Source organism: Bos mutus, chromosome 4 (genome assembly GCF_027580195.1).
Source record: "Bos mutus isolate GX-2022 chromosome 4, NWIPB_WYAK_1.1, whole genome shotgun sequence".
In the NCBI taxonomy this organism is placed as follows: Eukaryota; Metazoa; Chordata; class Mammalia; order Artiodactyla; family Bovidae; genus Bos; species Bos mutus.
Window position 1 is genome coordinate 54,980,645 of NC_091620.1, and position 10,825 is coordinate 54,991,469.

Genomic DNA, 10,825 nt, shown 5'->3' on the forward strand with positions numbered 1-10,825 from the left:
AGAAGTGAATTGTTGGGACTTCCCTGGTGATCCAGTGGTTAAGAATCCACCTGCCAATGCAGGGGACACAGGTTCAATCCCTGGTCTGGGAAGATCTCTCAGATCATGGAGCAACTAAGCCCGTGCACCACAATTGCTGAACCTGCACTCTAGAGCTACTGCTCCGCAGCAAGAGGAGCCACCACAGTGAGGAACCTGTGCACCACGGCGAAGAGCAGTCCTGGCTCACCACAACTAGAGAAAGCCCGTGAGCAGCACCAAAGACCCAGTGCAGTAAAAAAAAAAAAAAAAACAGTTAATTAAATTAAATTTTTAAAAAGAAATGAATTTTTGATACAACCAACAGAGATGAATCTCAAAAACATGTGGAATGATATAAGGTTTACAGAAAATAATTTGTGCTGTATGATATTCCACTTATAGAACATTCTAGAAGACATAAAAATGAATGCAGAATGGTGAAAAATCAGAACAGTGAGTCAGAAGGGTGAATCTGTGGGTGGGAACAGGGTGGAGATTGTGAAGGGGCATGAGGGGACTTTCTGGGATGATGCTATTGTTTTCTACCTTGCTAGAGGTTTAGGTTACATCCTTAATATTTTCATACTTTGTCATATATAGATTTTACATCAAAACAAAAAAGGGTCAACAAATATCAAACTCTAGTTTGTGGTATGCATGTGGATTTACTTAAGAAAGAGTGTACTTATATCTGCAAAATAATTTTAAATGCAAAAGTAAGATAAATGAAGGGATGAATAGAGGGATAGATAAATAGATACATGATAAAGCAAGTACAGTAAATGTAAATGGTAGTATCTAGGTGGTGGGTATAGGAGTGTTTGCTATAAAATTCTTTCAATTTTGCTCTGTTTTAAGTTTTTTAAAATACTAGAAGAAAAAATTCTGACACTATTATGACATGGATAAACCTTAAAAATACTATACAAAGAGAACTAAGCCAGTCACAAAAGGACAAATACCATGTGATTCTACTTATATACGGTACCTAAAGTAGTCACTTTATAAAGCAAATTCTCAAGCCTCTCCTTTCCGGCAGATTAAACCTCAGCCTTCACAAAAAAGGAAAGACAGATGAATCTGAATGTAGAAAGTAAAATAGTGGTTGCCAGGGGATGACTGGGGTGGTAATGGTGAGATATTAAATGTTTCTCAGTGGGAACAGAGCTTTAGTTTGACAAAATGAAAAAAGTCCTGTGGATGGATAGTGATAATGGCAAAACAACAACGTGAAGATAATGCCACTGACTAAACTACTCTGAAAAATTCTTAAAATGGTGAATTTTATGTTATGCATATTTTACCAAAATAGCAAAAATAATTTTTTAAAATAAAACTACTAGGAAAAAATGGGAAAATTCCTTGATAGACTTGGATAAGATTAGAGAAGGCCTTTATCTTTAAAACTGTGACTCAGAATCCAGAGATGTTTATCACAGAATTGTTGATAATAAATAAAACTGGAAACAACTCCAAAATCCATTGATTTGAGAGTGAGAGATAAACTATACTATACACAGAAGAGCATCCATTAAAAACAATGATGTATAACTATACCGATATTTAAAATGCTCATAAAATATTACTGAGTAGAAAGCATTATATCATAAAATAGCAAGTATAAAATGATATCTTTTATATAAAATACATGTGTGTGTGTGTGTGTGCACCTAAAGAGATACTTGAAAGGATAGTCAACAAAATGTTAAGGTCGTTATCTTGGGCTGTTTGTTAATGCTTTATTCTTTGCACTGTTCTACACTGACATTTTTTCAACAAGCTTGTATTATGTTTATAAAAATAATAAAGCCATTTTCCACTCATACTAAAATACTAAAAGAAGTAGGTATCTACTACCATATGTTTTCCTTGATCCCTCCTAGCTATAAAGATTCATTAATGCCATGTATGCCCAAATGACCAGCAAGGACTGTGTGTGTGTGTGTGTGTACACACCAAGTTAACCCTCAGGAAAGATGGACTCACTGACACTTGAGCTCCCAAGTCTCTCCTTCATAAAGGTTACAAGTCAGATTTCATGAAAGGAGGAGAGGTGAATCTGAATGGCTTAAAGCTAAACCTCCATCAGTCTGCACCTTATAAAAGTTCCCGTGACAGCATTACTCACAGATTCCAAAAGCGCTGTCATACGAACAGCATAGTATGTTCAGTATGTCGCACAAACAGGTGAAGATGCTGTGCTCTGGAAAACCGTCAGATGACCCCAAAGTGCCTTTAGTAAAGACAATAATACTAGTGATAAAAAAAAGCTTGTAAGAAGAGTAAATAAATGTGGTTGGGCACATAATGAACATGCAGGTATTTGTTAAGTTATTGAATAAATCAGATCCAAAAGAAAAGTGTTTTATGAAATGTAAAAGTGGGAAAAATGATATTCTAAACTAATAGAATTGAGATTTTGAGATAGGTGTAACTTGAGATTTTGAGATAGGTGTAACAAAGTAACAAAATAAATATTAAAATATTTTTTCTAGTCCTTTCAAAGTTTGTATATTCAAGTAAGCCATTAAAAAAAATTTTTTTTTGAGGAAACTTCTCAAAGGGGAAAAAGAGGACTCACCTTGTACCGGGGGTTATTTCATTTTGAGACAGCTAGAAAAGCAATGTGGGGTGCAGGCAGTGATCAGCGGCCCCTAATTATCTGACACTCTCATCCTCTCCCTGCTTCCTGACCCAGTAGAGCCCAGATCTCAGGACATATTAAGTGAAAGGCTGGAGGCTGGAGAGGATTCCTCCTCCCCGGGGAGCCCAGAATTAGTATGGCTATGGAAAAAGTGACAGAGTGGAAAAAGCAGAAACTCTTACTGGCTGGCTTACAGACTAGTCATCGCCAAGGTCACAGAGTGAATGAAAATCCCTTCAGCAGCCTTTCCCCCAGAGTGGGGCAGGGTCTGGTTCTCAGGGAAACGACATGTCCCTCGAGCAGGTATAGAAGACTGGATTCACCAGATTCTTACTCCTTGTTCATACAAGGGCAGAAGTTCCTTGGCATATCTTGAATATTACTCATTGCAAGCAATGAAAAATTACTCCCAATTACTTTCATGCTGATTTTAAAAGCCTTTAATATAATTAGACATGACATAATTGGAGCAGTTGGAAGAACGGGACAGGTGAAAAATGTAGGAATACAGGACTTCCTTGGTGGTCTAGTGGTTAAAAATCCACTTGCCAATGCAAGGGACAAGAGTTTGATTCCTGGTCAGGAAGCTTTCACATACTGCAGGGCAACTGGGCCTGTGTGTCACAACTACTGTGCCTGGATGTAGAGCTCTCGAGCCGCAGCTACTGAAGTCTGCACCCTAGAACCCATCCTCCCCTACAAGAGAAGCCATTGCAAGAAGAAGCCCAAGCACCAAAACCAGAGAGTACCCCTGCTCAATGCAACTAGGGAAAGTCCACACATAGCAACAAAGACCCAGAGCAGCAAAAAATATATAAATAAATAAACTAAAACTATGGGGGAAAAAAAGAACAGAGGAATAAACTTTCTCAATAGGGTGTTAACTAGCCACTCAGAAAGCAGACTAAAAATACACACACACACACACACACACACACACACACACAAACTACTGTCTAGATTGAGCAATTTGAGTAAGTTACAGACAATATAACACCAAGGATGACGTATGTGTGCGATCTTTGTCCTTAACCCCAGAAGTGGCAGTCTAGGGCCTCTAACATATGAGAGGACAGAGTTAGAGGCAAACAGTGGTAAAGGGATTATTAGCCCACCACAGTGGTATGATATTTACTTTAAACTGAAAACATCTGATCAACAGCAACAGCAAGAAACACTTTCAAAACTTAAGCAGAGTGTCCAGAAAATACAGCTGCCGTTGACAACCCCCTTCTCCCCAAGGGAGTTTCAAAATTGAGGAAAGAATGAGCCTTAGCACTAGGAAGTCCACAGTTTCAGCTGTCCCTTAGCATGGAAAAGTTCAATAAAACCTTTCAGATTTTCTTTCCCACTGAAGCCCTAAACAGCCTCTCTTTTTGTCAAGTTGGTATATAAATCTTTACTTCTAGCTATTCAGCAAGTTACTCATTATTAAGTACTCCCTCGGGTGAATATAAATAAACCTTGTCTTTTCTCCTCTTAAGCTACTGTCAGTTAATTTGCAGGCTCCTGACTATAAATCTAAGTGGGTAGAAGAAATCTTTTCCTCCCAAAGGCAATAACCTTATCAGGAGTCACAGAAGACGTAGATGGAAACCAAGTAGCAGGCAATAAAGTTCACCAAGACAGGGAATTCCCTGACAGTCCAGTGTTAGGAGTCAGTGCTTTCACTTTCAGGGCCAGGGTTTGGTCCTTGGTCAGGAATTGCTGCTGCTGCTGCTGCTAAGTCGCTTCAGTCATGTCTGACTCTGTGCAACCCCATAGACGGTAGCCCACCAGGCTCCTCTGTCCCTGGGATTCTCCAGGCAAGATTACTGGAGCGGGTTGCCATTTCCTTCTCCAATGCATGCATGCATGCTAAGTCACTTCAGTCGTCTCCAAGCCTGTGTGACCCTATGGACAGCAGCCCACGAGGCTCCTCTGTCCACAGGATTCTCTAGGTAAGAATACTGGAGCGGGTTGCCATTTCCTTCTCCAATGCATGCACACATGCTAAGTCACTTCAGTCGTGTCCAAGCCTGTGCAGTCCTATGGACAGCAGCCCACCAGGCTCCTCTGTCCACAGGATTCTCTAGGTAAGAATACTGGAATGGGTTGCCATTTCCTTCTCCAACTAAGATCCCACAAGTCACCAGGCATAGCCAAAAACAAACAACCAAACAAATTCAGCAAGACAGTGTTTCAAGACCATCATCTGACAAATACTGGTTGCAGTCTGAAACCAATTCTTGCAGGATACATCTTTTCCAAATGTTAAAACAGCAGTACAAAAAAAGGGGTGAGGAGATAACAACTGAAAATTGAAAAAGCCCCAACAATTTTAATACACAAATTATTAACCAAAAATTACCCTAATCAATAATGTCAAAGTCTCTCTCCATCCAGAGAAATTTCTGACAAAAGCTAGGAGCCTCAGACAACCTATTTCTGATGATTACACAATAGACAGGTAGCTGTGGAAGGTTTTTTTTTTGTTTATCTGGTTATTGGTTTATTCTGAGCAGGTCAGGAAGCAACAGTTAGAACTGGATATGGAACAAAAGACTGGTTCCAAATATTGTCACCCTGCTTATTTAACTCCTATGCAGAGTACATCATGAGAAACGCTGGGCTGGAAGAAGCACAAGCTGGAATCAAGATTGCTGGGAGAAATATCAGTAACCTCAGATATGCAGATGACACCACCCTTATGGCAGAAAGTGAGGAGGAACTAAAAAGCCTCTTGATCAAAGTGAAAGAGGAGAGTGAAAAAGTTGGCTTAAAGCTCAACATTCAGAAAACGAAGATCATGGCATCTGGTCCCATCACTTCATGGGAAATAGATGGGGAAATAGTGTCAGACTTTATTTTGGGGGGCTCCAAAATCACTGCAGATGGTGACTGCAGCCACGAAATTAAAAGATGCTTACTCCTTGAAAGGAAAGTTATGACCAACCTAGATAGCATATTCAAAAGCAGAGACATTACTTTGCCAACAAAGGTCCATCTAGTCAAGGCTATGGTTTTTCCTGTGGTCATGTATGGATGTGAGAGTTGGACTGTGAAGAAAGATGAGCGCTGAAGAATTGATGCTTTTGAACTGTGGTGTTGGAGAAGACTCTTGAGAGTCCCTTGGACTGCAAGGAGATCCAACCAGTCCATCCTAAAGGAGATCAGTCCTAGGTGTTCGTTGGAAGAACTGATGCTGAAGCTGAAACTCCAATACTTTGGCCACCTCATATGAAGAGTTGACTCATTGGAAAAGACTCTGATGCTGGGAGAGATTGGGGGCAGGAGGAGAAGGAGACGACAGAGGATGAGATGGTTGGATGGCCTCTCTGACTTGATGGACATGAGTTTGGGTAAACTCCGGGAGTTGGTGATGGACAGGGAGGCCTGGCATGCTGTGATTCATGGGGTCGCAAAGAGTTGGACACGACTGAGCAACTGAACTGAACTGAACTGAGATAACCTTTTATTAAAAGTGAATCAACCTCATCCTTACTTTCTACCAGTGAGTGGGGTCACAAAGTTCTAACAAACAAGCCTACAAACACCATGCTTAATATAAGCCAGATCCCGCCTCAGGTTTTGATACCATATCTTCACAACAGTATCATAAGACAAGAGTTAGGAAACTAACACCATCCTCAGTGAGACAAATCTCAGGACCTCAGAGCTTTTAATGTAGATAAGGGGAAACATCTGGCCTTACTGGCCTGACTCTCCCAAGTCTAACTTTCCCCTTAAAATTTTTGGCTTTAAGTATCACCACAGTAATATCCAAGGTGACTGTTTCTTCCTTAATCTGATATCTCCCTCCCAGAACCAATGTACCTTCCTTGGTTTCCCTGAGTATAGGTCAGAGAATACAAAGCTTTCAAAGAGTATTACTAAATATTAGTAAACTGAAGGACTGGAAAATGGGAAATAAACCCACTTAAGACAAGTAGTATAGAGAAACAGATAAGAATCCCAGAATTCAACTATTTAGGTTTAAATTCTGGCCGTCATTTTTTAGCTGTGTGACTTGACCTCTCTGTGCCTTGATATCTTCATCTGTAAAATGATAACTAAATGACCCATTCCACCATCTTGTAAAATAACATCTGGTACATAGCACACAAATATATATTCAGTTTGGCTTATAAAGGAAAGGTTTTAGTTTGCAGCACAGCTACTTTTCTCCCAGATTCACAAGTTCTGTGCTGTTCTACCCAATACCTGGAGAAATCCAATCTATTCCAAGCAAGGGCTACCCAGACTCACAGGTAAACGCAACTCATCTCATTTTTAAAGATGATAAAACTCAGCCTTATCTGCAATTTCAACTATCTAAACTCACCACACTTCAAAGATTCAAGTTCTTTTTTTTTAAGAGCAAAGGATAGAAATTGAATAACTTTGTGTAAGTATCCTTAGGTGATATAACACTCGGAATGTCATCTTTAATTTGAAATTTTCTTTATGAAAGAAAGGAATGGAAAAAAAGAATCTCATTTTCTTTATGAAAGGAAGGAATGGAAAAAAAGAAACTCATTCAATCAAAAAGTTAAAGCTAATAGTATTCCCAGGATGTATTCATCAAGTCTAGAACAGAAATTAATTCAATGAAAATTCCTAGAAATTAGCTTTCAGGAATTATGCAATATACAAATCTACTGTTCATATCACCAGAGGTATGATGAAAAATATGTGAATATTATTCCATAGGCATATATAGTTGTAATTTAACTGATATCACACACATATATAATCTAACATTGAATCATTTCAGAAACAATTCATGTTTCATCCAATGTAACTGTGATAGACTATAAGATCATATAAAAAAATTTGGATCCTACACATTAGAAAATATTAAGCCTCCAGATGCTTGAATAATACCTTACATTTGTATAGTACTTACAGTTTACAAGTTGATTTTATCTCCATAGTTTCCTTTGAGCTTCATGGCATAGGAGATGGCACTACAACTCTATTTGTACTCATTTTAAAAGAGCAGATAGCACAGGTTTAGGAAATAGAGGTCTCCTGCCCTAGGAGGCGGAGAAGGCGATGGCACCCCACTCCAGTACTCTTGCCTGGAGAATCCCATGGATGGAGGAGCCTGGTAGGCTGCAGTCCATGGGGTCACGAAGAGTCGGACATGACTGAGCAACTTCCTTTTCACTTTTCACTTTCACGCGTTGGAGAAGGAAATGGCAACCCACTCCAGTGTTCTTGCCTGGAGAATCCCAGGGACAGGAGAACCTGGTGGACTGCCATCTGTGGGGTCGCACAGAGTCAGACATGCCTGAAGCAAGTTAGCAGCAGCAGCAGCAGCCCTAGGAGGCAAAGCTGAGCAAGACCTAGGTACCCTGACTCCAAATCTGGTTCTCTTTCCACTAACACCACAAAAATATCCTATAAATGGAAAAACTAACACATTTTATAATGATAAATCCATGCAAGGGCAATGTGCATGTGTATTCTTTTAATTTTTGTTTTAAAAAGCTGTTTGAGTGAAATAATAACAAATAAAAGCCATAAACTCAAGAAAATTCTCAAGGGAACAAGGATACATATATCCTGGCCTCTCATGAGTCAAAGTGTGAGTCAATTCCTTGCTCCACTTTTTCTCTTTAGAGGAACTAATATTGCCCACTAAATCTAATGAGTCCTTCTTGAAAACTCAATGGACAATAGCAATGAGCATCACAACCTTGCTTGGGATGAAAGTGAGGATTTATGTATGAGACCAAAAGACCAGCTGATGTATTTAGTAACCTTTCTAGTGTGATTTTTTTTTTTTATTACATGTACCAACTAAGGACTTTTCCTCCCACTTACACAAAAACAGGACCTACCCTATGAAACGGATCTTTGAATATCTTAAACCCAAAACTGAAAAGTTTTACAACTCCCTTCAGTTTCAGCTGAAAAGTTTTAGAGATCTTGTTCAGGTATAGCACTCAGTACTTCTACATACACTGTGTCTGGTTAGGTTTTCTAGCCACCTAGTGAGAAATGTCTTGGTATCATCTCTATGTCACAGATAATAAAACTGAGGCACAAGGAGAGTATCCTGCCCACGATCACAATGAAAACAGGTGATGGAGATTCAGACCCACCACCAACTCCAAATCTCATGTGCTCTCTTCACCTCTCTCTTTACCCTTAAAATGTCCTCCTCCAACCACACACCCCACGTCCCTTCAGCAGACACAGGTTTCCTTTTTCACACATGGATAAGTCCTGGACAAGCAGGAATCTCCTGTCCTTCTCCCCGTTCCCCTGGGAGAAAGGTACACCTCCTTTCCAAAACAACAAGGACGATGTCTCCCCGCGGTGCAGACGCCAGTGCAAAGACGGGGAAAGGGACCCTTAGCGGGTTAACTGCCTTGCCAGCTACTGTTTAAACGCCTGTGAAAGATGATCCTTCTGAAATAAATCCTTATTGAAATGAGTCAGAAATGAGTCTTAACTTGTGAAAGTTAATGGGCAATTTTTATGGGCAAGAGATTCTGGGCAAGTTATGAGCAAGAGAACAAAAAAGCCGAAATCCTGTTGAGAGACAGAGCTTTCTCTTCTCCCTTTGAAGTTAAAAAGGGCAGCTTTAGGTCTCCACGGAGCGGCTCCCCGCGGTCCTTACAGAAAGAAAGAAACTTACCCGCAGCGCTGGGGCTTCGAGACAGCTGAGACTGAGGCATACTCTCGTCACTGTTCAGCACCGGGGACAGCTCCGGACTCGCCAACTTCGCGCGCCCCTCCGGGCTTGGCGCTACCCGCTGAGCCTCCCAGGCTGCCGGCCGGGTGGCCGCCTCTCCACGCCCGGGTCCAAGCCTCCCGGTCTTGTGCAGCGCGAAACGGTCTTCGCGAGCAGCGGGGTCAGCCGGAGGCGCCTCGGGCTGGGGTGGCGGCGACGAGCCCAACTGCACCACAGCGTTGCGGGACCGGGACCGCGCCAGCGCTGAGGAGACGGAACCCATCTCAGGGGGCCGGGCTGGGCCCAGATGAGCGGCCAAGACTCCCGGTGGGACCCACACCCCTTGCCTGCCAAAGGTTTACTCTCTTCTCGCGCCGGGGCACCTCCAGCCTCTGCTCCGCCTCTGACTCCGCGGGTGGCAGTCCCTCCTCAGCGCGGGAGAGAAGGAGGAGGCAGCAGGGAGGGCTGCGTACCCACCCCAGGTGGACTGAGGAGGACCCAGGCGGTGTCTGCGCCTGTCTGATGATCCAGGGTGGATGACGACAGTTGGAGGGGTCCGTGTGCAGAGGTTGCCCCGAGACTTTACTGGGGATTGGAGGGGAGAAAGGAGAGTGGCATTAAAGGAGGCAGACTTTCTTCCTCTACTTTCTGTACTTTGGTCACCTGGGGCCAAAGGACTGGCACCTTCTTCCCGCTCCTGTCGACACTTCTGGGCTGCCACTGTCCCTGGGGAGGATGAAAGGTTTAGCCAAGGCAGAGGAGGAGCCTACATTTGTTTTCTTCTCTTCTCTTCTTAGGGCTAACACCACTACTCTTCCAGGCTGTGCTTTCCTGCAAAGCCAGGCTTGGCTCCTGGCTGTCCCTGAGGAAGGCGTGGCAATCCCCTTCCCAGCATTCCTCCTCCCCATGCCCTCATCCTGGAGGGGGACTGAGGCCAGAGAGGGAAGCCATGGTGTAAGGGGAAGCAACTCTGCTGGTTCTCCTCAGGAAAGCGGGGAGGCAGTCACCAGCCAATCCGCAGGGTTTCCATGAAGGGAACCCAGAGCAATCAGGGACCCTATTAATGGGCCTGCCCTGCTGGCCCCCTCCCTTTTCTGACTGCAGTGGAAAGGTGGTGACACCTAACTTGGATCCAGAAGCAGGAAGAGCAACCTGGGATTAAGTTTCAACTAAAGAGCCTCTTGATGAGGGTGAAAGATGAGAATGAAAAAGGCAGCTTAAAAATCAACATTAAAGAAAAACTAATTAAAATAAATTAATTACTTTTTAAAAAACTCAAATCATGGCATCTGGTCCCATCACTTCATGGGTAAAAGGTGGAAGCAGTGACAGATTTCCTCTTCTTGGGCTCTAAAATCACTGTGGATGATGACTACAGCTGTGAAATTAGAAGATAATTGCTTCTTGGCAGGAAAGCTATGACACATCTGGTCAGTGTGTTAAAAAGTAAAGACATCACTTTGTTGACAACGGTCTGTATAGTCAAGGCTATG

The 10,825-nt window shown here is 42.3% G+C and overlaps 1 pseudogene; it reads right to left on the bottom strand.

Annotated features, from left to right (window-relative positions):
* The window catches only part of LOC102268023 (sodium/potassium-transporting ATPase subunit beta-3 pseudogene), a 57,702-nt pseudogene extending 48,087 nt beyond the window's left edge, over nt 1–9,615 (bottom strand).
* Nucleotides 9,616–10,825: the final 1,210 nt, after the last annotated feature.